This window comes from Muntiacus reevesi, chromosome 17 (assembly GCF_963930625.1).
Source record: "Muntiacus reevesi chromosome 17, mMunRee1.1, whole genome shotgun sequence".
Classification (NCBI taxonomy): domain Eukaryota; kingdom Metazoa; phylum Chordata; class Mammalia; order Artiodactyla; family Cervidae; genus Muntiacus; species Muntiacus reevesi.
The window spans coordinates 39,368,424-39,395,736 of record NC_089265.1 but is presented as its reverse complement, the minus strand read 5'-3'; the positions used below and the strand labels follow the sequence as shown (position 1 = coordinate 39,395,736).

General features: G+C 38.6%; 1 long non-coding RNA gene across 1 annotated transcript; it reads right to left on the bottom strand.

Annotated features, from left to right (window-relative positions):
• Nucleotides 1-9,763: 9,763 nt before the first annotated feature.
• Nucleotides 9,764-14,314, bottom strand: LOC136148594 (uncharacterized). The gene is made up of 3 exons (XR_010659524.1): nucleotides 14,146-14,314; nucleotides 12,285-12,403; nucleotides 9,764-10,822 (listed from the first exon to the last, which is right to left on the bottom strand). It is a non-coding gene; the product is annotated as an uncharacterized lncRNA (long non-coding RNA).
• Nucleotides 14,315-27,313: the final 12,999 nt, after the last annotated feature.

Below are 27,313 nucleotides of genomic sequence, written 5' to 3'. Positions count from 1 at the left end.
GTATCACATTTCTCAAAGCAAATGCTGAACTCTCTATGGGAGCGCTTTCTCTCTCTTTTTTCTCTTTTTCAAAAAAAATTTCCTTCCTGCCATGACACACTGTTCTGAGTAAGGGAAAGAGCATCAATCAAGCTGGCGATTCATTTGAGTCAAACCTATGGTCATTTCTGTCACTGTCCTCAATGCCATAGAGAAACATGTTTCACAAAGGGAACTTTGCTAAATTAAAATTTTTATTAAATATGAGATACATGCACAAATCATAAATGCACAGCTGGATGAAAATTCCACAGTCAGCACCCAGATCAAGAAATAGAACACTCCTGAGGCCCCAGATGCCCCTCCATCAGTCACTCTATACATTTGAGAGTAACTATTCTCATGATTTTTAGCACCATGGATAACTTTTACCTGCTTTTTGAGCTCATATAAAAGAAATCATACATTGTTTACTCTTATTTCTGGCTTCTTTCACTCAACATTATGTTTGTGAAATTCATTCACAGCATTCATTCATTCGATCTCACTGTTGTATGGATTTACTTATTTAAAATGCCATGATTTACTTACCTATTCTATAGTTACGAGACATTTGGGTTATTTAGAGTTTGGGATTAATCCAGAAAATGCTGCTTTGAACATTCTTGTACATGTCTTGCATATATTGGCATTATATCCAAGAGTGAATTTTGTGCTGGATATTATTTTTGAGTGCTTACTATTGTCTAGAAACTATGAAAGTAGGCTTGGCACTGGGATAAAGTCGTGGAAAAACCAGCCCCTGCTTGCAAAGATCCCAAGAACCCATGAAGGACAGCAGTGGGCTGGCAAATACTCTGAGCTGCAGGTGAGGGCCATGGGTGATACGGCCTTGGACGGAGTGAACAGACAAGGGAGGGAAGAGGGAAGCAGGGGCAAGGAAGACTTCTCAGTAGGATGACACTCAAACTGGGTTTTGAAAGATGAGGCATTGATTGGGTACCAAGTGGAGAAGGCAGGGGAACAGCCTGTGGAAAAGCAAGTGAGAAGGCAGCTCAAGTCCAGTGACAGTGTTCAGAGCAGTAGAGTCAGGTGAGAAGTCTGCGGTGACAGGCTGGGTAAGTCGGGGGCATATCATGGAGGACCCGGCTAACCATCTAAGGAATATATGTATATTACCCTGAGTGTGATGGGGAGTCACAGAAGAGGTGGGGACCACAGAGTGACAAGATCAGTTCATCCAGGCAGCTCCGCAGAGGCAGGACTGGAGAGGGAGAACTAAGAAGCTGGAAAAGGACCAGAGAGCATGCTTTATCTGGAAAGGGAAGAAGAAATATTTCAGCAGATGGTATTTTAGCAGACGGAAACTAGATGATTCTTTGAAGAAGGTCTGGCGTTGGTCTAATATCGTGGCCAAACGGAACCAGCTTCTAATGGAATATGGAGTGTATGTCAGGGGAGGGGTGGATGTGTGTGGGTGCTATGTTTTGATGTGCAAGAACTGCACAGAGTAATTCATGCAGAAAGCTTTGGGGGCCAGCAGGCCTCCTGCTGACATCCAGACTGGTGCAGGCAAGGAGCCCTCTGCTTGATGGCAGAAAGGCAAAGCATATGTGTGAGGAGTTCCAGCCAAAAAGCCAGTACACTACAACTTGGGTCTGGAACAGTGGTGCCAAGATCTCATCACTCTGCATTCTCTCCAGAGACTGAGATGGAATGTTGAGTGGAAAGCAGCCAGTTCTAATCCCACCCAGCTCCCTGCTAGACTCCTAAAAGGATTCTAGAAAAGTTTCCAAGCTTCTTTTCAAGATTCACATCATAAATTCAGAAGTATTTGTCTATAAATGTGACCTAATGTAGTGGCCTGGCTGGAGCCTAGAAACTTGGCATTAAAACTTAGTGTAGACATTTGACATGACAGAGACATGTATAAAAGAGGGTGGAAAGATGCTTACTTCATTAACTTCAATTTTATATTTAAACATTTCTGAGAATAAAATTGGTAATATATTAGAAAGTATGAAAAATTCTTAAAAGCATTTGCCCCATTTTCCACTGGCCAAAGAAAACCACTGTTAGGAGAGATTTTTCACCCCTTCTTCCTTTTTTCCTTTATTTACATTCTTTATTCTTCTAATTTATATATAATTGTAATCTTTTTGCCATAATAGGTATTAGCTCATATTAAAAAGTGTCATGAACAAAACTTTCTTATTTATATTAAAAAATAAACTTTCATTGCAAAATATATAAACAATTCTATGCAAAAAGACAAAAATTATCCATAAGTTCCAACCACCCAGAAATAATCATTAACAATTCTTAGTACATCTCTTTCTTGACATTTTAGTGTTATGATCTATAAATGAACAAACGTATTATTTCACCTGTTTTTCATTTTTGTTACTACTTATATATTATTAACATTTTTTCTAACTGTATTCCATTATATAGCACCATATTTTGTTTGTTGTTTTTGTTCAGTTGCTCAGTCATGTCTGGCTAAATAGTTCCTATTTGGGGATATTTAAGTTGTTCTCAATTTTTTCATAATATAAACAATGTTACACTTGTTTGATTTTATTAAAAATATATTCTTTATATGGATTTGTCGAGCCAAGAAAAGAATTTTTAAGACTTGATTACATATTACTAATTTTCTCTCTAGAAACCACATACCAACTTATGCTGCCAACAGCAAAGTTATGCCCATTTCTCCACAACTTCGCCAACATTGGGTATTATCAATCTATTTTTTTTAAACTAATTTTTATCAAATGAGTGAAAGGAAATTTTATTATTTCTTTAATACTAATAAGGTTAAATGTTAATGTGTTTGTAGTACATTTTTATTGCTTCTGTAAACCACCTGTTCAAAATAATTTTTAAACTGGCATAGTTTTGTCATGTGGATATAGCATTATTTATCTAAGCATTTTCTGTCAAAAAGAGAAAACAAATATATGTGTAAGGAGTTCAAGGCAAAAAGCAAATGTCTTTCTACATGTGTCTGAAAAACACATGTCAAAATCTTAGTGATCTCTGTCCCTTCTGGAGACTTGCAGGTTCCCATATATATGTATATAATGCTGGAATGAATACCCTTGAATATATAGGCTCTTTAAATTTAATTTTTATTTATGTTGGTATATAGTTGATTTACAGTGTTGTGTTTCAGGTGTAGAACAAAGTGATTCAGTTATGCATATACATATATCTATTCTTTTTAAGATTCTTTCTCAATAGAGGTTACTACAGAATACTGAATAGAGTTCCCTGTGCTATAAAGTATATCCTTATTGATTACTTTATATATAGCAGTGTGTATATGTTAACCTCAAACTGCTAATTTCTCCCTTCCACCCATGTTTCCCCTTTGGTAATAAGTTTGTTTCTGAAGTCTGTGAGTCTGTTTCTGTTTTATAAACAAGTTCATTTGTATCATTTTTTTTTAGATTTCAGATATAAGTGATATCATAAGATATTTGTCTTTCTCTGTCTGACTTAGCATGGTAATCTCTAGGTGCATCCATGTTGCTGCAATGCCATTATTTCTCTCCTTTTTATGGGCTGATTAATATTCCCTGTATATATGTACCACATCTTTTTATACATTCCTCTGTCAATGAACATTTAGGTTGCTCCCATGTCTTGGCTATTATACATAGTGCTGCAATGAACACTGGGGTGCATGTAACTTTTTGAGTTATGGTTTCCTCCACATATATGCCCAGGAGTGGGATTGCTGGATCACATGGTAGTTTTATTTTTAGTATTTTAAGTAACCTTCATACTCTTCTCCATAGTGATTGTACCAGTTTACATTCTCACCAACAATGTAGGAGGGTCCCCTCTTCTCCACACCCTCTCCAACATTTATTGTTTGTAGATTTTTTTGATGTTGGCCATTCTGACCAGTATGAGGTGATATCTCATGGCAGTTTGGATTTTGCATTTGTCTGATAATTAATGATGTTGAGCACCCTTTACCTGTGCTTTTGGGCCATCTGTATGTTTTCCTTGGATAAATGTTTATTTAGGCTATATGCCCATTTTTTTGATTGAATTGTTTTTGTCATACACAGGTCCAGAAACTGCTTTTGTATTTTGGAGTTTAGTCCGTTGTCAGTCTCTCTGCAAATATTTTCTCCCATTCAGTGGGTTGTCTTTTCATTTTGCTTATGGCTTAAAAGTTTTTATATTTAATTAAGTCTTATTTGTTTATTTTTGTTTTTATTTCCATTGCTCTAGGAGATGGCTTGAAAAAGATATTGCTGGAATTGATGTCAGAGTGTTCTGCTTGCTTTTCTATAAGAGTTTTATATCTGGCCTTTTTAGATCTTTAATTTGTTTTGAATTTATTTCTGTGTATGGTGTTAGAGATGTTCTAATTTCATTTTTTTAAAACATCTAACTTACTAGTTTTCCCAGCACTGCTTAATAAAGAGACTGTCTTTTCTCCATTGTATAGACTTGCCATCTTTGTCATAGATTAATTGACCATAGGTGAGTAGGTTTGTTTCTGGGCTTTCTGTTCTGTTTCATTGATCTATACTTCTATTTTCATGCCAGTACTATAATGTTTTGATGACTACAGCCTTGTATTATAGTCTAAAATCAAGGAGTCTGATTCCTCCAGTTCCATTTTTCTTTCTCAGTATTGCTTTGGCAATTTGAGGTCTTTCGTGTTTCCATATGAATTTAAAATTTTTTTGTTCTAGTTCTGTGAAAAATGCCATTGGTAATTTGATAGGGATTGCAGTGAACCTGTAGATTACCTAGGATAGTATAGTTATTTTGACAATATTGATTCTTCCAATCCAAGAGCATAGTATATCTTACCATCTGTTTGTGTCATTTTTTATTTCTTTCATCAGTGTCTTATGGTTTTCAGAATACAGGTCTTTGGCCTCTTTGTTGTTGTTCAGTCGCTAAGTTGTGTCTGAATCTTTGCAACCCCATGGACTGCAGCACACCAGGCTTCCCTGTCCTTCATCACCTCCTAGAGTTTGCTCAAATTCATGTCCATTGAGTCATTGATGCCTTCCAACCACCTCATGCTCTGTCTCCCTCTTCTCCTCTTGTCCTCAGTCATACCCAGCATTAGGATATTTTCCAGTGAGTCAGCTCTTCATGTCAGTTGGCCAACATATTGGAGCTTCAGCTTCAGCATCAGTCCTTCCGATGAATGTTCAAGGTTGATTTCTTTTAGGATTGACTAGCTTGATCTCCTTGCTGTCCAAGGGACTCTCAAGAATCTTCTCCAACACCACAGTTTGAAAGCATCAATTCTTTAGCATCCAGCCTTCTTTATGGTCCAACTCTCATATCTGTACATGACTACTGGAAAAACCATAGCTTTGACTAGACAGACCTTTATCAGCAAAGCACTATCTCTGCTTTCTAACATGCTGTCTAGGTTTGTCATAGCTTTTTTTTCAAGGAGCAAGTGTCTTTTAATTTCATGGCTGCAGTCACCGTTCAGTCATTTTGAGCCCAAGAAAATAAAATCTGTCACTGTGTCCACCCACTTTCTCCACATCTATTTGCCATGAAATGATGAGACTGGAAGCCATGGTCTTTGTTTTTTGAATGTTGAGTTTTAAGCCAGTTTTTTAAACTCTCTTCTTTCACCTTCACCAAGAGGCTCTTTAGTTCCTCTTCATTTTCTGGCATTAAAGTAGTATCATCCGCATATCTGAGGTTGTTGATATTTCTCCCAGCAATCTTGATTCCAGCTTGTGAGTCATCCAACCCAGCATTTCATATGATGTAATCTGCATATAAGTTAAATAAGCAGGGTAACAGTATACAGCTTTGACATACTCTTTTCCCAGCTCCAGGAGTTGGTGATGGACTGGGAAGCCTGGCATGCTACAGTTCATGGGGTGGCAAAGAGTCAGACACAACTGAGAGACTGACCTGAACTTTCTCAGTTTTGAACCAATCCATTGTTCTATGTCTGGTTCTAACTGTTCCTTCTTGACATGCATTCAGGTTTCTCAGGAGACAGGTGAGGTGGTCTGGTATTCCCATCTCTTTAAGAATTTTCCAGTTTGTTATGACCCACACAGTCAAAAACTTTAGTCAATAAAGCAGAAGTAGATGTTTTTGGAATTGCCTTGCTTTTTCTATGATCCAGCGGATATTGGCAATTTGATCTCTGGTTCCTCTCTCTTCTCTAAATCCAGCTTGTACATCTAGAAGTTATCAGTTCACATACTGTTGAAGCCTAGTTTGGAGGATTTTGAACATAATCTTGCTAACATGTGAAATGTGAATTGTGTGGTAATTTGAACATTCTTTGGCATTGCCTTTCTTTGAGATTGGGATGAAAACTGAACTTTTCCAGTCCTGTGGCCACTGCTGAGTTCTCCAAATTTGCTGACATGCAGCACTTTCACAGCATCGTCTTTTAGGAGTTGGAATAGCTCAGCTGGAATGCCACCACCTCCACTAGCTTTGTTCATAGCAATCCTTCCTAAGGCCCACTTGACTTCACACTTCAGGATGTCTGGCTCTGAATGAGTGACCACACCATCTTGGTTATCTGGGTCATTAAGATCTTTTTTGTACAGTTCTTCTGTGTATTCTTGCCACCTCTTCTTAATATCTTCTGCTTCTGTTAGGTCCTTGCCATTTCTGTCCTTTATGTGCCCATCTGAAATGTTTCCTTGGTATCTCTAATTTTCTTGGAGAGATGTCCAGTCTTTCCCATTCTGTTATTTTCCTCTATTTCTTTGCATTGTTCACTTAAGTCTTTCATATCTCTTCTTGCTCTGGAACTCTGCATTCAGTTAGGTATATCTTTCCCTTTCTCCTTTGTACTTCTGTTTTTTCAGCTATTTGGAAGGCCTCCTCAGACACCACTTTGCCTTCTTGCATTTCCTTTTCTTGCGGATCATTCTGGTCACCACCTCTTGTACAATGTTATAAACCTCCATCAATATTTCTTCAGATACTTTACCAGATTTAGTCCTTTGAGTCTATTTGGCACCCCCACTGTATAATCATAAGGGATTTGATTTTTATATATGGTTTATATTTTTATGTATTTTATATATATTTTCTATATAATCATAAAGAATTTGCCTTCTTAGGTAGGTTTATTCTTAGATATTTTATACTTTTAATGCCACAGTAAACTAGATTGTTTCCTTAATTTCTCTTTCTGACCTTTGGTTGTTTGTGTATAGAAATCCAACTGACAACTTTGTGCAAATTTTGTATCCTGCAACTTTACCAAATTCACTGATGACTTGTAAATTTGTGGTAGCATCTGTAGGATTTTTTATGTATCATATCACGTCATCTGCAAACAGTGAGTTTTGCTGCTTCTCTTCCAATTTGGATTACTTTCCTTTTTCTTCTCTGATTACTATGGCTAGGACTTCCAAAACTATGTTGAATAAAAGTAGCAAGAGTGGACATCTTGTCTCTTTCCCGATCTTAGAGGAAATGCTTTCAGCTTTTCACCATTGAGAAATATGGCTTGTCACATATGGCCTTTGTTATGTTGAGAGGTAGTTTCCCTTTATGCCCACTTTCTGGAGTGTGTTAATCATAAATAGGTGTTGAATTTTACCAAAAGCTTTTTCTGCATCTATTCAGGTGATCATTTGATTTTTATTCTTTAATTTGTGATGTGGTGTATCACACTGATTGGAGATACAGAAAAATCCTTGAATCCCTGAGAGAAACCCCACTTGATCATGGTGGTGGTATTTAGTCAATAAGTCATGTTGGACTCTTTGTGACCCCAGGGACTGTAGCCCATCAGGCTTCTCTGTCCATGGGATTTCCCAGGCAAGAATACTGGAGTGGGTTGCCATTGTCTTCTCCAGGGTATCTTCCCAACCCAGGGATCGAATCCATGTCTCTTGCATTTCCTGCATTGGCAGGTGGATTCTTTACCATTGAGTTACCTGGGAAGCCCATTATAAGAGTTAAGCAAACACTAATCTGAAAACAGATGTACATAGAAGTAGACTAAATGTCTTATACTGGTGGCTTTGGTATACTGTTCTTTTGTATTTAATATGAAATACCAAGCAAGACGGAAGGCATGTCTTACCAAACACTCTGAAAATTTGGAACACTGACAAACACACACCTAGGATTCTGAAAGTATGAGGAGGTCTGACATGCCCTCTGACTCTAGTCATATGTTTACTGGAGAAGACGGAAATGGGAAAAGATTTCAGAGATCAGAGATACTTTGCCTTTATTGGGGGTGGGGGGCAGAAATCATCTGACACCATTTAGCATGGATACCCTGGAAATTAAAAAATAATAAAGCTTTAGAAATTATCCTTGGTTATGGATCCAGCCTCTCCATTTTTTTTTTTTTTTTTTTTTAGGGGAAATCTCACTAAAATACACCAGGGAACAATGTGTGTGAGCATAAGAATGTACAACGTGTTTATGTATTTGGTGCTAAGGAAAGAGGGTTTTAAACATACTTGACCTGAGAAGATGATTTAAAATGCACAGTCCTGAACACCAGCCAAAGCATCTGGGGTAAAACCATAATATTGTAGCTTAATACGCTTCTCAGGTGATTCTGATGATAAGCGAGAATTGTCTTCTAGTCTTTATTTTACTGATATCCTCTATTATCCTAATAATTGTTCCTTTGTATGTTATCTTTTTCCCCTACTTGCTCTTCAATTAGAGTTTGCTTTTCTTCAGTGTTCCGCTCTTCACAGGATTAGCAGTGGATTTCTATATTGTGTAAGACAGTTTGGTTCTTCAGTCTGAGGTTTCACGGCTATTCTTAGTTCTGGAAAGTTCATAGCCATTTTCACTTAAAATATTGGCCCTTCCCCTTTTCTCCTTCTGAAATCCCCATTAGTCCTAAATCAAAACTTCAAATTTAGTCATTCATTTCTCTCAGCCTCTCTTTTGGGTTTTATAACTCTTTAACTGTCCCAATCTGATTTTAAATTGGCAATTATATTTTATTCACAGCTTTTCATTTTGAATTGTTCTATTTGGTTGTTGTTCCTATATGCCTGTTCTTTTTAAATTCCCTGGTTGTTTTTCATGAGGGTTTTTTATTTCTCCTTTTATTTCTTCAATGATTATAAATATACTTAATTTATAGATAGCTTTAGATCATTACATCTCAGGTTCTTGTGTTTATTCCTCCCACATGTATCTGCTGACTCTCTCTTGTGGTGAACCACTTCCTTGGTTAGACTGTACTTCTTAATTGTGAGAATATTTTCAGTCAAGTTGTTTTCCTTGTGGGATCCCTGTGTGTACTTGTACTATTTGATAGTAACTCTTCAGAGAAATTTACATTTGATTCTTCTGAGAATTCCAGGAGTTTCACTGGTATGAAATATTTCCAGTATCTACATGTGGATTCTAGCTCTGTGCATAACTTAGATCTTTAAATTGGCATTTATCATGGGGAAAATTTTCCCATCCAGATATCTAATCAGTGAGAACTCTGCCAGTTGCTTTTGCCGTTAAGTGAATGAAGCATCATAGTCACCTTCTGTAGTGAGAGTAGTTCCTTCTCAGTCCTAGCTTTATGCATGAATCTCACAGTTCTACCTCCTCACCTTTCACAGACCCAAGGGAAGGTTATTCTAGTTGTGTGTTTAAAAACCACAACCCCTAGCTGTTGGGTCCTACCCAACACAGACATCCTTCTGGGTACGACAGGGTGTCTGTCTAGTTGGAACTAGAAACCTGCATTAGTCAGGTCAGAAGACTACCAGCAAGTGCAGTAGAGAATGCGTGACCTTTGATACTGGAACCAGAGTTTGGACTGTTTATTATTTATTCTTGAATAGGTGTGCTGCGGTTCATGGGGTCGCAAAGAGTCGGACACGACTGAGTGACTAAACTGTACTGAAGCTCTGCTAAGTCATATATTCACTTTAAGTTTTTATTTTTCTCATCAAGAAAATAGCAATAATATTATTACTGATTTTTCCTTATATGTTCTTCCTTATTGCTCTTAATTCCTTCCTTTATAAATTCAAGCCATTTTCTCCATCCTCCATTCCTACCAGAGTTGAAGCAGATTGAAAGTTTCTTAGAGGCAAGAACCATAGACTATTCAATATTTTCTCTTACAAAACAAATAATCGTAGTTGATTGAGTGACCTCATTAATTTCCTTTTATTAATGTACTTTTTTTCTGTACCACCTGACTGAGAAAAACTGGTTAAAAAAAGAGACAGACCTAAGGTTGGAAGAAATGATGCATTTCACTTCTCAAATTTGCAAGAGTGAAGTGAGGGGTGGAATTACATCTCTGCAGAGTTCCACTCCTTAGACTTCTCCTCCCCCTCTCCCTAGAGGGTGTGTGAGTGAAATATATATTGGTTTAGAGGTTCTGCTTGGATAAATGTTTCAGAGCCAATAAATCTGTCACAGTAGCTCTCAGGCTGAGCCTAGGTGAACGATCGCACAGTCATTTCCCCACAGCCTCAGGGTACCAGGCAGTACCAGCAGAGAGGTCACCAGATGCCTCCTCACCTTATGCCCAGAAGCAGAGACGTCACCCCACAGGAACAGCAGCTTTCCTCAGATGCTGCGCCTACCGTGTGGCAAAATTCCTTGTCAAGCAGCAGAGCAATCAGATGTAAAACACAGAGGAGAGAACAGAAGCACATAAAAATAATCGGTTCTCTCAGTGATTCTGGTGATTGGTAGACTCCAGGTGAAAATAAGTGTTCATTATGCAAGGCAATGTGGTGGTGTTGCTCAAAAAAGGTTAGTGTATACCTCCTTTGTTTCAGCTGCATATGCCATAGCACACAAAAGTGCTAGGTTGCCCATGATGGTTTAATTTTTTGCAGTTTATTTCTAGTAATGAAAAAATCTGGAAGAGAACAAAAATTCTCGTAAGATAGGAGTTGATAAGCTACATCATACAATGGAGTGTTCTGTAAGTACTCAAATTACACAGATCTGTATATACACAAAAGGAAGGTTTCTGAGATATACTCTTCATAGTGACTGAGCAGTCTGCCTGAGCTCAAATGCCTGTGTGACACTGGGCCATTAGCTTCCCAACTCTGTGCCTCAGTTTGTTCACATATAAAATGAGGGTAACAGTAATACGTAAGCAGTAGAGTCATTGTGAGCATCAAAATGAACTCCTATGAAAAGTGCTTATAACAATCTTGGATTCACATAATAATACTAAACTGCTAATTATGTGAGCTGTAATGTTATATATGAGCTACTATGAGTAGTAGTGGTAGTAACTAAAAATAATAAGCTAATGCTTACTGTTTATGTCTGGGGCTTATACTTGTGGGGCTTGAAGTGAAAGAGTAGCACTTTCCATTTTCATTTTAGACCTTTGGGATTAGCTACAGTGAACATAATACTTATATTAAAAAGTAATTAAAAGTATTCAGAAGTATATTGGATAAGAAGACTGCTGTTTTGAAAGTCTGACATGTAACAAACAGGGACTTAACCAAATCACAATTACTGAGGGCTGTATTTTTAAAACATTAGAAACTGATTAATATAAGCAGTTCCTGACACTGAATCCCTTGTGGCTGTATTGCATTTTACACTTAGCAAAATGTTTTCACATTCATGAGTTGATTCAATCCAACTAACTGGATTATTAATGAATTCACTTAATCCTTGTAAAGTGAATGTTCATATTTATTATTCCAAATAAGGGAAGAGAGAGAGGAAGTGAGAGAGTTGGCTGTTGGTTGTTTGGGTTTTGTTGTCATTTTTGTTGTTTCCCTGCCCACGGCAAAGCTGGAAAGGCTATGAGATTGAAGCTTAGAATATTAAGGGCTTGCTTAAACTCGGACAACTTCTGAGTAATAGAAATGGAGAAAATCCAGGTTTCCCAAAGCAAAGCTCTTTCTACCAAACCATAATTACCTTGTAAACATGATAGATTTACAATTCTACCCTATACACAGAAACTATCAAGTATTTAGTTTGGTAAGAAGGTGGGATTTTACTGGATGAGCAGGAGAAAACATCTAAAAAGTCAGTTCTCCAAGTTTATAAACAAAGCTTATGACTGCCCCAGGAAATTATGACCTGTGTGAATGGCAGCTGACAATATAAAACATATAGTTGACTCCTGTCCAACGCACCCTCATGTGGGATAATGCTAATAAGATATGACCCTAGGGTGAGATGATAAACAGATGAAATTGGTAGAGCCAAGAGTGTAATTAAAGATAGTTGCTTTGGGATGTGGCTGAGGTCACTAAAACAATGAACAAATTTTAAAAAGTAAGCCAAAAAGCAAGATAACTATGAGCACCTTTGGCAAGTTGCTTTTCTCTCTGGTTTCTTACCTCTAAAAGTGAAGACGTTGGTTGGACTAGCTGACCTCTAAGATGCCTTTCATCCATCTATTCATCCATTCAACAAATAGGCATTGAGATTTTTGTTTGTTTGTTTGTAGATCCAGGTACTAATGATACAAGTTGAATGAGATTGATGAGGTCACTTTTCTCAAGGAGTGGTGGGGCATGGACAAGAAAGAAATATATCAGACAGTGATAAGTGTTACCCAAAGAATTAAAAATAGGCTGATGGTAAAGAAAGTGATTGAATGAGTAGTCTAGGTGGGTCCCCTATGAAGGATTCTCTGAGGAGGTGACTTTATACATGAGACTATTGAATGCACCCTGAAAGAATGAGAGAAGCTCCTAGGCAGAAGAAGAGCTGGTTCAAAGACTCTAGGGAAGGAATGAGCTTGTGTTGTGAGGAACCAAATGAAGGATTGATAGGCAAGTGAGCACATGTATGGTTCTGTAAATCATAAAGACTTTTGGAGGATTTCAAGCAGCAGCATGGTCTGATTTATGCCTCTAAAAGGTTTACCAGGATTGCCATGTACAAGCCTGGAAGTAGGTATCCCAGGTAAGAAGCTACTGCAGTAGCCTAGAAGAAATACTATGATCTCTTTAAGGTAAGAGTCAAGAAAATGCATAAAATTGGACAGATTTAAAACATTTATGGGAGTAGAATCAATAGTATTTATAGATAAATGACTTTTGTGGGTTAAGTGAAAGAAGAATTTCAAGGGTAATTGTCAGATTTGGAGCTTGAGCAAGTGGCTGGGTGTTGGTGCCATTTTCCAAAATGGAAGAAAGAAAGAGAATATGAGAGTGAGTTAGGATGTGTACACATAGCAGTGACTCCGGAGTTTGATAGTGGTCATGCTAAGCACTGGATGTCTATTGAACACCTGTATAAAGATGTGAGAGTAGACAACTGGAGTCATGAAAATACAATATGTTGTTGTTTAATTGTGACTTTTGCGACCCCATGGGCTGTAGTCTGCTAGGCTCTTCTGTCCATGGGATTTTCCAGGCAAGCATACTGGAGAGGGCTTCCATTTCCTTCTCCAGGGGATCTTTCCAACCCAGAGATTGAACCCAAGTCTCCTGCATTGGCAGGATGATGCTTTACTATTGAGTCACCAGGGAAGATTGTATCTGGAGATACAATAGAGTTGAAGATAAATGTATGGGAGTCATTAGTGTAAAAATATGAACTAGATGGAATCACCTAAAGAGACGTGATAGACAGTAGAGATGGGGTGAGTAAACAGGATCCTGGAGTACTCTTGACCTTGAGGAGGTCAACCTGATAAAGGAGGAGAGGAAAGAGTGGCTAATGTGACAGGAGATAGAAACACAACCAGGAAAATGTAGTATCCAGGGAAACTTTAAGAAGCAATCCAGTGTATTAAATGCTGCTAGGAGGTCCACTTATAATAACACCAGAAAATCAAGTATTTGATTCCACATGAAGGAAATCATGTTTAAGATCCAGCTATGTCTATCACTACTGTGTTTCTAGATCTTGAGGACTTGGGGAGGAATTCCTGGCAAATGTATTGTTGAGAGGTCTAGAGCATTGAATTGAAAGTCCTATCCAGGACAGCCTAGTGTGACTGTTCCAATATGTAGAAAATCTCAATCATCAAGAGGATAAATAAACATGGTTTCAGCAGAACCATTGAAAAAGGAGATGACTGTGTACATCAAGATAAGTGCAATTAATATGTATGTAATTATCTTAATGAGTAGAATGGATCTACATGCAGTAATTACATGTTATACAGAAGTAAGGATTATATATAAGTCGGCATCAATCCAGAAGTCAAGTTTATAATAGCTATCATGTAACTATTAGATTTTTTACCTCAACAGTTGATGTTTCGGTATGTGGCAGAAACTGAAGAATGATTCTTCTATTGGTTAGACTGCCTTCCTGTAGGAAAATAATTTATAAAGCTGACTAGGGGTAGAAAGAGAATTCTGAGGATATAGGTGAGCAAGGACCAAACAGCTCTGCCTTAAGATGAGTAAGAATTTAGTAGTAGGAAGAGAAGAATTTGATAAGCAATTTAGTAGTAGGAAGAGAAGAATTTGATAAGCAATGGGGAGACAGAGTTGAAGATGCAAACATAGCAGGAGATGTTTTAGGAACCACATATCTCACACTCAAGTTTTAGTTGTTTGTACTGCCATGATAAAATTGTCTCAGTCTTGTCAAGACTTCAATTTTACATAAATAAATACATTATATGCTTAGAGAAAATCCTGTAGGTCCTGACATTTAGAAATCTCTCAATTAAAAAACCAATTCATCACCCAGTTATTCTACAGTGCACTTTACAGTCAACAAAAGTCTAAGCACACGGAGCATCCAGAATTTATTTTAACCTAACCTTAAAAAAAATAAGTACAGAAAACCAATTATTGCTTGATAGTTGAAGAAAGACTCTGATGTAAAAGAGATATCAAAACAGGAGCAAGGAAGAAAGAAAACTCAAAAGAGACAGCACACTAAAAAGAAGAAAACTTTAATAGAATTATATTTAATGACCTCAGAAAGAGAAGATAAGCTATTGCTAAAACAAGGTCAGGATACTATTGAAGGAGGAAACAGGACAGGCTCCATCTTGAAAGCAGGACTCATCTTGGGCCAGACTGTGGACTTTGAGCATATGCCCAGTATCTATGAAAATGACATACCAACTAGAAGACCAGACCTCCCAGATGGAAGAGCCCCAGGGCTCGTACCTAGACTCTCTGTCACCTAAAAGACTACCCTAATTATCTGCGTAACCAAATAGAATCATAAATTCTATTATGCCTATTGGGGTATGACCACAGGCCTATTGATAATTGTCCTCTGTTAACTACCTAGGCTTAAGGCATAGGAATCATGGGTTAACTTTGTTTGTATCTTTCTTTTCCTTTGTTCAGACTAGTTTCAGAGGATTTGGGGAGGTTGGTTTGGGCACGTACGCTTAGGGTACATAAGGTTTTCACAAAAACTGGTTGGGGTCCTTGGCTAAGAAGGGACTTTGCCTTGGGTCCACCAGTGTAATAAGCTGCACTCCATTATCTGCATTGTCCTGAGTGAGTTTGTTTCCTGGAATGCGTGGTTACAACATTCTCAAAATGCATGTTGTAGGTGAGGGGCCTGGTGCCATTCTTTGAGTTTTGAGACATTTCCTTTCTTTAATTAGCAGACTGCTAGTAGCTATGTAACATTCAGCTAAAGACTAGCAGGGGGGCACTCTTTCTGCCCTCTTCTGATGTCTATGTCAGAAGCTTTCTCTATCTCTTTATACTTTAATAAAACTTTATTACATAAAAGCTCTGAGCGATCAAGCCTCATCTCTGGCCCCAGATTGAATTCTTCTCCTCTGCAGGCCAAGAATCCTAGCGTCTTTTGTAGTTTGGCAACAACCATTCAATATCCCCTCACACCCAGTTAAAATGACTATCATTAAAAACATCTACAAACAAAAAATGCTGGAGAGGGTATAGAGAAAAGGGAACCCTCCTGCATGGTTGATGGGGATGTAAATTGATACAACCACTATGGAGAACAGCATGGAGGTTTCTTTAAAAACTAAAAATGGAGCTACCGTTTGACCCTTCTGGTCACATACCCTGAGAAAACCCTAATTCAAAAAGACATATGCTAGTATCAGAAAATTACTACAGTTAATTAGTGAGTTTAGCAAAGTTGCAGGATACAAAATCAATACACAAAAATCACTTGCATTTCTATATACTAACAATGAAAAATCAAAAAGAGTAATTAAGGAATCAATCCCATTCACCACTGCAACAAAAAGAATTAAATAATGAGGAATAAGCTTACCTAAGGAGACAAAAGAACTGTACACAGAAAATTAAATAAGACACTGATGAATGAAATCAAAGACGACATAAACAGATGGTGAGATATCCCATGTTCCTGGATAGGAAGAATCAATATTGTGACAGTGACTATATTACCAAACGCAGTCTACAGACTCAATGCAATCCCTATCAAATTACCAATGGCATTTTTCACAGAACTAGAATAAAAAATATCACAATTCATATGGAAACGCAAAAGACCCCGAATAGCCAAAGCAGTCTTGAGAAGGAAGAATGGAGCTGGAGAAATCAACCTTCCTGACTTCAGGTTATACTACAAAGCTACAGTCATCAAGACAGTATGGTACTGGCACAAAAACAGAAATATAGGCCAATGGAACAAGATAGAAAGCCCAGAAATAAACCTATGGGTACCTTATTTTTGACAAAGGAGGAAAGAATATACATTGTGGCAAAGACAGCCTTTTCAATAAATGGTGCTGGGAAAACTGAACAGTTACATGTATAAGACTGAAATTACAACACTTCCTAACACCATACACAAAGAAAAACTCAAATGAATTAAAGACCTAAATGTAAGAGCAGAAACTATAAAACTCTTAGAGGAAAACATAGGCAGAATACTCGATGACACAAATCAAAGCAAGATCCTCTACGACTCACCTCCTAGAGTAATGGAAATAAAAACAAAAGTAAACAAGTGGGACCTGATTAAACTTAAAAGCTTTTGCACAGCGAAGGAAACTATAAGCAAGGTGAAAAGACAACTCTCAGAATGGGAGAAAATAATAGTAAATGAAACAATTGACAAAGGATTAATTTCCAAAATATACAAGCAGCTCATACAACTCAATACCAGGAAAACAAACAACCCAATCAAAAAGTGGGAAAAAGACCTAAACAGACATTTCTCCAAGGAAGACATACAGATGGCTAAAACACACATGAAAAGATGCTCAACATCACTCATTATTAGAGAAATGCAAATCAAAACTACAATGAGATATCACCTCACACTGGTCACAATGGCCATCATCAAAAAGTCTACAAACAAATGCTGGAGAGGGTGTGGAGAAAAGGGAATGCTCTTGCACTGTTGGTGGGAGTGTAACTTGATACAGTCACTATGAAGGACGGTATGGAGATTCCTTAAAAAACTAGGACTAAAACCACCATATGACCCAGCAATCCCACTCCGAGGCATATACCCTGAGGAAACCAATTTGAAAAAGACACATGTATCCCATTGTTCACTGTAGCACTATTTACAATAGCTAGAACATGGAACCTAGATGCTCTAGAACAATAGCATGTCCTAGATGCTATATAGATGGCCTAGAACCTAGAACAATAGCAACCTAGACATCCATTGACAGATGAATGGATAGAGAAGTTGTGGTACATATATAGAATGGAATATTACTCAGTCACAAAAAGGAATGCATTTGAGTCAGTTCTGATGAGGTGAATGAACCTATAACTTATTATACAGAGTGAAGTAGTTAGAGAGAAAGATAAATATCATATTCTAATGCACATATACAGAATCTAGAAAAATGGTACTGAAGAATTTACTTACAGGGCAGCAGTGGACAGACAGACATAGAGAATAGACTTATGGATATGGGGAGAGGAGAGGAAAGGGTGAGATGTATGGAAAGAGTAACATGGAAACTTACATTACCATATGTAAAATAGATAGCCAATGGGAATTTGCTGTATGGCTCAGGAAACTCAAACAGGGGCTCTGTATCAATCTAGAGGTGTGAGATGGGGAGGGAGACGGGAGGGAAGTTCAATGGGAGGGGATATATGTATCCCTATGGCTGATTCATGTTGAGTTTTGACAGAAAACAACAAAATTCTGTAAAGCAATTATCCTTCAATTAAAAAATAAATTTAAAAAAATGAATTTAAAAAAAAATATGCACTCCAATGTTCATTGACAGCATCGTTTACAATAGCCCAGACATGGAACAACCTAAATGTCCATCAACATGCGTGGATGGGGAAGATGTGGTACATATATACAATGGAATATTACTCAGCCATAAAAAGGAACAAAATTGGGTAATTTGTAGAGATGTGGATGGACCTGGAGCCTGTTATACAGACTGAAGTCAATCAGGAAAAGAAAAACAAATATTTTATACTAATGCATTTATGTGGAATCTAGAAAAATGGTCCTGCTGTGCTTAGTCACTTAAGGCAGGAATAGAGACGCACATGTAGAGAATGGACGTGTGGACATGGGGTTGGGATGAACTGGGAAACAGGGATTGACATATATATGCTACAGTGTGCAAAATAGACAGCTAATGGGAGCCTGCTATACGGCACAGGGAACTCAACTCATCAGTGCTCTGTGGTGACCTAGATGGGTGTGATGGGGAGTGGAAGGGAGATCTAAAACGGAGGGGCGATATTATACGTATAACTGATTCACTTCATTGTACCGCATAGACTAACGGCAGTATAAAGCAATTACAGTACAATAAAAAATCAGTACCTTGAATCTTATGGGCTCATGGAGGGGCTGAAAGTGAAGTCGTGTCTGACTCTGTGCAATCCCATGGACTGTAGCCTACCTGTCTCCTCCGTGCATGGAACTTTCCAGGCAAGCATACTGGAGTGAGGACTGGGAAACTGTAAAACACACGAAGGGAAAACTAAGTCCAGTTTTTCAAACATAAGTAATTTATCAGCTCTAGGAAAAAATAATAAGTGAATGAGAAAGGAAACATCATAATTCTTGGCTCAACAGTGACTATGCTAAAGTCAGAAACTGCAAAAGAGTGAAAACTGTAGTGTAACAAACTGGAAGGACAGAGGAAGGATAAAGGATATGAGATAACTCTTTACCACGATAGGAAGTGAATATAGGTAGCATTCTATTTGGAATGAGGAATTAAATACTAAAAGGAATGAGGAAGTATGTTTAAAATAGCCCTGAAAGAATAGGACATTGTAACCATGGCCAATCAGGTACCATGGTAAATGACTGAGTGGGTGAGACAGACTCAAGAGGAGCGGAGGCTGCTGCTGGGGACCCAGAGAAGCAGCTTCCACGAGGAGCCTCAGGGTTAGGGGTTCACTGTGGGGTTGGCACCGCTGGAAACAATGGGAGGAAGAGAAGAGCTGCCCCCCTGAGCATTCTAACCCAGAGGCCCTGAACATGGATCCTCCCCATCCCGGGAAGGTTCTTGGCCTGTCTGGAATAGGGCCCTGCAGGGCAAACTAATTCTAAAAATTGATGGGGAAGACTTACCTTTTAGACCTCCACCACCTTGGCTTGACACTACCACCCTTCCTATATCTTAACAACAAAAAAAGATTACATTTTGCGTTGAAATCATACTTTCTAAAACAGAAAGTCATAACAAAATCAATATTTGAAGACACCTAACTGACATATAAATGAAGTGATAAATATTTCTGTTGTGCTATGATATTAAACAGATTAAAAGGATTGTGCCCATGAACAACCAGAAGAATGAGAGAGAAGGCATACAGGTTGCCAATGCAAGGGTGAAGCTTAAGGGAGGTCTGATATTCTCTGAGCTCCAGCTGATGTTTCAAAGGCAAGCCAAGCGGTGAGTACTCTGACAGCTGCCCCACAGGTATCAATGCTGGCTGGCATGCTTCCACGCCAGTGACCCATCCCTGGGGTTTGCCTCCATTCCTGAAAATGCTCCCTTTTCACTTAGGCCCCACACTGTCTTTAAGGGCTGAATAAAATCACAAGGCTAGCCAGCATGGAGGAAGTCACTTAATAAGCACTTTCCTGTCTCAGGGACAGATGTGTTTGGATTTCAGTGAAGGAGCTGAAATTTCAGCAGCTGAGCTGGAGAAGGCTGCTCCAGAAGCCCAGAGGGAGATGTAGGGGTCTTATGTTTTGTACTGTCTCTTGGCAACCCTCCTGACTGCTGCTGACCTGTGGCAGAGACCCAGCTCCTTTGCAATGGGCCTTGAAGTAATCACATTTCCATCTGTGTCCAGAAGAAACAGTGTGGTAAAGTCACAGGGACTCCTTGCTTGGGTCACAGAAACACCAGACACCAGCTGAGAATGAAACCCCACACAAAATAGAAATCCATAGGCATTTTACAGCAGCCATGGTAAACGAGGATTTTTTAAGAAGCAAAGTAAGTGCAGGGTTTTTTTTGTTTTTTTTTTTTTTTAGAATGTCTGAAATCCTAAGTAAATGGCCTTCGATTTACAAGGCCCGTGGATTTTTGGTGTTTTCAACAATAAACAGGAATACTGAGTTTTGGGGTTTTTTCCAACAATAAGCAGGAATATTGAGTTTGGGGTTTTAATTCCTCTAAGCATTTTCCTATAAAACGATTTCTAAAAAAAGCATTTTCTAGAAAGTATTTCCAATTTCTCCCCTTTTCGCCCTCTAGGTTAGAGCTATGATAAAAAAGAAGGGAGACAGACGAAAGGAACCAATATTTGTAATGTGCTCATTTTGTGTTGGCATGGGCTCAGAAGCTTTGCCTATATACCAAGTTTCTTCTCACAAATCCAAACCCAGACCTTTGTTTCCTTGTATGCACTGCCAGTAACAAAGAGATTACATTCCATTTATTCACAGAATTCATCTAGGACAACACCATCAGTTCAAACTGTGAGAGCGAATGCGCTTGTCTCTAAGTTATCAATTAAGATTCGTGCTGCGACTCATTTCTCTCTTTTGCCAAGTATTTAAAAATCCTCATTATTCGCTGCTCCTCACCTTTCCCAGTGAAAGTTGGCAAGCACTGTTATCCTCACTTAATAACCCATGTTACCCAGGGAATAGCCTGGCTTAGAAGCTATGATACCCAAAGCTCCTGGATAAGTGCTCTGAGTCTCCTGTCTAGACTTGATGAATAATTCACGGGTCTAGTTGGTGGAAGTCCAGGCAGGAGTCTGGCAGAGTTGATTGCTTCAGAGCCGTGACATCCAGGGCCCTACTCTTGCCTCATTTTCCTTCTCTCTCTCTGATGCTTCAGCTTAAGGGAAATTTTCTTATTTCTCTATTTTCTTAAGAGTTGGGGAAGCACGAGATTCAGATCCCAGCCCTCTGCTTGGTGGTTCTCTTCACGCATTCAGCCAAAAGATGAATGAAAGTGGGTCATTTGCAGAGATGTGGACGAACCCAGAATCTCTCACATAGGGTGAGGGAAGTCAGAAAGAGAAAAACAAATATTGTATATTAATGCATATATGTGGAATCTAGAAAAATGGTACAGGTGAACCTATTTCCGGGGCAGGAATAGCAATGCAGATGTAGAGAATGGAGATTTGGACAAAGGGTGGGGGAAGGGGAGGGAGGGCGAATTGGGAGATTAGGATTAACATATATACACTACCATGTGCAAAATAGATAGCTAATGGGAAACTGCTGTATAGAACAGGGAGGTCAGCTTGGGGCTCCCTGGTGATCTAGATGGACGGGGTGGGGGTGGGAGGGAGACTCAAGAGGGAGGGGATATATGTGTACATCGTACAGCTGCTTCTCCTCTCTGGACAGCATAAACACAGCATGGCAAAGCAATTATACTCTTAATAAAAATTTTTTTTAATTAAAAAGTATTTGGGCTTCTAGGACATGGGCATGTCAACTGCCTGTTGGCTTTCAGAACTATTTCTGGATCTTCCTCTATTCTGCTGTGTACTACAGGCTCCCTTGCCCTCTAGCTTCTGGTAGTTACTTATGGTTTATGGGAGCTATGGTATAAAGTTGGAGACAGAGAAAAAGAAAGAAGACCAGATCTTTCTTTCTCTCCTTCTCACCCTTCCTTCCTATGAGTTTCCAGATCCTGGATCCCACTGGTCCCCCCTCTAGGCACCCCTGTGTGGTTCTAGCTCCTGTCAGACAATGGGCTCCCTTCCTCCCCTGCCCCTCCAACCCTGGTAGAGATAGCAGCTTCCAGCTATTACTGACCTGCAGCTTGCTTTGTTTCTCCATTTCTTGCCAGATTTTCCATCACCCTTTTAACCAATTATCTATATTAAATCCCATCTGCCTGAAAGATGCAGAAGACTGTTCTCCTGGCTCTATCCTGACAGACACCATTCTTAGTTACAAGTTATAGAAACCAACCTTGACATGTTGGCAAGAAAGAATTTTGTTATGAAAGATACTGGAGAGATCAAAGGATCTCTGGGAGGACTGCAGAGATTTCCAGGCTCGGAAATTGCAAGGGAAGGAGCAATGCTCGAAAATCTGCAAGTGAAATTGTGTGGGTGCGGGCATGCTTGATGTCTTGGGTCATGCCATGTGCCATCACCAACACTGGATGCTGGAAGGTACCATTTGAATTGTTGTCTCTGCTCCCATCTCTCAACAGAATCATCTCTAGGCCCTTCCTACTTCTTTATGACATTTGCTTCCAATTTAGAGAGAGTGGAGGTGGGTACATCTGAAGGTCAATGCCCAGGTCATGTGCCCACCTGTGGCCACAAGAGTATCTGACATTTTCCATTCCTATCATGTGAGATGGACTCTTTTTAGACAGAATTCCCTAAATACAGGAGAGAGACTTGGCAGCAGGAGAGACTTTGAGGGAGTGAGTGATAGTTGCTCAGTTGTGTCTGACTCTTTGCGACCCCATGGCCTACAGCCTGCCAGGCTCCTTTGTCTAAGGAATTCTCCAGGCAAGAACACTGGAGTGGGTAGCTAATCCCTTCTCCAGGGGATCTTCCTGACCCAGGGATCGAACACAGGTCTCCTGCGTTGCAGATTCTTTACCATCTGAGTCACCAGGTATGTCTACTATTAAGAGACATTTCCAAGTATAAAGACAGGTCAACTTAAAAAGTACCTGCGGATATATGCTTGACTTAAACTTATAATCTATAGATAATACATTAGAATATGTAATGAATCCATACACCTTTTCCAAAGGAATACCCGAGGCAGAAGTAGCAATAAAGTTATAAATGACAATCATCAATCAGATGAAATAATTTAGATGAAGCTTATCTCTCTTGAAGAGATGGGGACTGGGTGGATTCAAATGTAAGTAGCTTCTTTGGAAGCTATGGTAATCCCTGGAATCGCTGGTAAGGAAGTGGAGAAAGTAAGATAAGGAGTGAATGAGTGATAGTTGCCCAGTCATGCCTGACTCTTTGCAACCCCATGTAGCCTGCCAGGCTCCTCTGTCCATGGAATTTTCCAGGCAAGATTACTAGAGTGGGTTGCCATTTCCATCTCCAAAGATAAGAAAGGGAGTGTAAATTATCCATCAAGTTATTGCTCTGGGGTAACTGGATCTAAATCCTCTAAGGAGAACATGGAGCCAGTGTAGAAGACATGCCTGAGAGTCATCCCAGGCCTTGGGAGCTGAGGTTTTCTATACCAACTATATACCCGCTGCCACTCAGAGCTGCTGGGGTGGCACTTAATTTCTGCACTCATATGCGAACTGAGTGGACCTAATCGGACAGAGAAAAGCTTTGGGCAAATAAAAGCTGCCAGGGAGAGGAGTTAAAAGTTGGGCAGGTTTAAGCTGAAAAGGTAAGGGTGAAATGATGTAACAGGGAACCTGACCCCATCTGTTATGGGGGTAAGATGAATATAAACGTCCACTAGGCACTGCTCAGCATTAAAGATACCACAGTGCCTATCAGACAAGCATTCCTAACTTCGCGATACTGGTGGTCTCAAGACATGGGAACAGGCAATAACAACACAGTGGGGACGAGAGCAGTAATAGAGGCCGCCTACACAGCTAGAGGTGGACCTCGGGCTGCTGAGACCCAAGAGGACAAAGACTGTATCCTACTCATTTTTGCATCTCCATTGTCTAGGATGGTACCTAGTCTGTATATGCTTTCTGACTCAGTACTGACCTGTCAGACGCGCTCCTGGTGTGTTATATTCACTGTCTCTGTTTCACGCTATAACCCAACAACCTAGGAGTGTCAAGGTACTCATGATTATTCCTAACCATCTGACCGCCCCCACTCATTCTTCATATATGAGGCTTGATGTAATTTCTCCAAAAGTTTTGCCTACACAGTGTGCCCCATTTCCATGACTGGGCTATCCCTATCAGAGAACTTAGCCTCTGGATGGTCACTGGCAACTCATTCTCATGTATCTTCAGAAACTAAGCTCTCAGAGAGCAGGAAATATATCAGTTATGTTTCACAATGTACACTAGTGTCCAGGCTAGTGCTGGCACATTCTGTATGGACAAGCTTCATTTACACCAGTGATTTTTTGGATGACTTGAATAAACGAATAAAGGTTATAGATGTTGGGTAATGACCAGTTGTACATCTAAGATATGACAGAAGTGAGACTTGAACTTCAGTCTGTCTGACCCACCTAAATATCTCTTATGTTTTGCTGCTCATTAAGCAACTTACCTGTCCATGGCAACTAGAAATTTTAACTTGGCTTAAAGGTTGCTATTCTGAGGTCAAAAGTAATGGGGTAGGAATTGTGTAAGAACTTACTATAATCGTCAGGCTGAGAGATTATCAAGCAAAACTCTGTACCTAAAGTTGGAAGACGGTTCTTAAAGGATTTGACAGGACTGGACAATATTTAAAATTCCCAGAAGTGAGAACACTGTTTAACACCATACACAATAATAAAGCAGATTAAAAACCTAAATGTAAGACCTGATACTATGAAACTCTTTGAGGAAAACATAGTCAGAACATTCCGACATAAATTGCAGCAATATCCCTTTGGATCTGTCTCCTAGAGTAATGGAAATAAAAACAAAACTAAACAGGACTTAACTAAGCTTATAAGATTTTGCACAGCAAAGGAAATCATTTAAAAAAAAAAGTATACAGAATGGAGAAAATATTTGCAAATGATGTGACCAAGGGATTAATGTCCAAAATATACAAACAGTTTTTGCAGCTCAATATCAAAAAACCCAATCCAAAAATGAATAGAAGACCTAAATAGACATTTCCCCAAAGATGCCATACAGCTGACTGAGAGGCACATGAAAAGATGCTCAACATCACTAATTATTAGAGAATGCAAATCAAGACTACAATGAGATATCACCTCACACTAATCAGAATGGCCATCATCAGAAAAATTTTTTTTTTTAAGTTTAAAAAAAAAAACAACAACTAGAAGTAGAACTACCATATGACCCAACGATGCCATTCTGGGGCATATAGGCAAAGAAAACCATAATTTGAAAAGATATATGCCCCCAATGTTCACTGCAGCACTGTTCACAACAGCCAAGACATGGAAGCAGTCTAAATGTGCATCAACAGATGAATGGATAGAGAAGATGTGGTACATAATATACAACGTACTATTACTCAGCCATAAAAAAAAAATGAAGTAATGCAATTCACAGCAACGTGGATGGGCCTACAGATTATCATACAAGTGAAGTAAGAGACAAATATCTTATGATATTGCTTACACACAGAATCTAAGAAAGTGATACAAATGAATTTATAAAACAGAAACAGACAGACTCTGAAAACAAACTCGTGGTTAGCAAAAAGAAAAGGGAGGGCAGAGGGATAAATTGGGAGTTTGGGATTAAAATGTATACACATTTATATGTAAAATAAGCATGCGCAAAGTAGATAAACTGCATGGCACAGAGAACTATACTCAATATCTTGTAATAACCTATAAAGGAAAAAAATCTAAAAAAGTATATATATACATAAACATATATATATAACTGAATCACTTTTCTGGACACCTGAAACAAACATTATAAATCAATAATATTGAAATAAAAATTAAAAAAATTTAATATCATATCTTTTTCTTTTTTTTTAATAAAATTGGTGATCTTATCAGAAGGGAGAATATTGGAGGAAGGAGAGGCAGAACATTCTCTGTAGGATAGTGAGATACTTGAAGGAGGCAGGAAGTCTGGACAGTGGCAGTGGATATGGAGGAGATAGTATCAGAGCATACACACACTGCTATATATAAAATAGAAAACCAACAAGGACCTACTCTATAGCACAGGGAACTCTGCTCAATAGTCTGTAAAAACCTAAATGGGAAAGAATTTGAAAACAAATAGATACACATATCACTGACTGTACACCCGAAACTAAACTATAAAAAACTATAGCTCCAATATAAAATAAAAATATTTTTAAAAGATTTTACCATTCCAAGGCTTTATACTTAATCTCTAGGTAAAAATGCCCCCTCTAACATCGTAACAATTGACATCATTAGGTTACTAAACCGATTTTAAAATATTGGAAATAAACTGATAGCAAGGCACCTGATCCATCTTCTGTTGCTCCTTTAGGCACTGCAGAAAGAGTTATCACCAATTTCTAGCTGTCAGATGTATACAGAACCATGTTCAAAATACAGAGGAAGAGGGAGGTATAGTTTTGAAATCTTCAGTCAAAGCATTTCTTCTGCCTTGTTTATCATGTTCTCATTCTTTCCTTTTGACAGAATCAAAGTCTTGCATCCTCCATGCATGCATTTCCCATACTTTCTTGATTCTAAAATGGCCAAGCAGCAGCATAAATTTAACAACAGTTTTGGGTTTGGGGAGGTGGGAGGGAAAGTGCTCCATGAAATGTCCAGAGATTACAATGTACACAGCTCATTTTTAGAGTGCTAAAATGTGGCCCCAAGAAAGTCTTGGAAGTAACAGACAATACATGTAATCAAATATAAAATCTTCAAATAGCATTAATGAGGAGCCTATATATTTTGTCCAAATGTGACTGCTAGATATAACTACAAAATAGTGGGAACAACAAAAAGAGTTTTGACAGTAATTACAGCTTTGAAGAAGTAAACATGCATTTTAAAATTTCCTGAAGCATGTAAACTATTTGGATTTGTTTCTGAAAACTGGTAAATTGAAAAATTATTAGGCTAATCAATATTTAAATGTATAAAAAAGCAGGTGCTTTGACCATCAGTGTAAACTTTCTTGGTAAAAACTGAACTAGATCTAATTTCTATGTTAGCTCTTTGACTTCTGGAGAAACAAAATGTCTGTGCGCCATCATCTTTTAAATGGAAATCCATAAATGCAAAACATCAGATTAACTGTTCATTAGTCACCTTTTGACTTGATCACTGATTGAGAAATTCAGAAGTGGAGCACTGGGTTATAGTCATCTAGTTCTCACTGCTTCATTATGACATTCCGGCCAAGCCCACCCACAGTGCCCACCAACAGAGCTAGAAGAGCAGTCAAAGGAAAAGA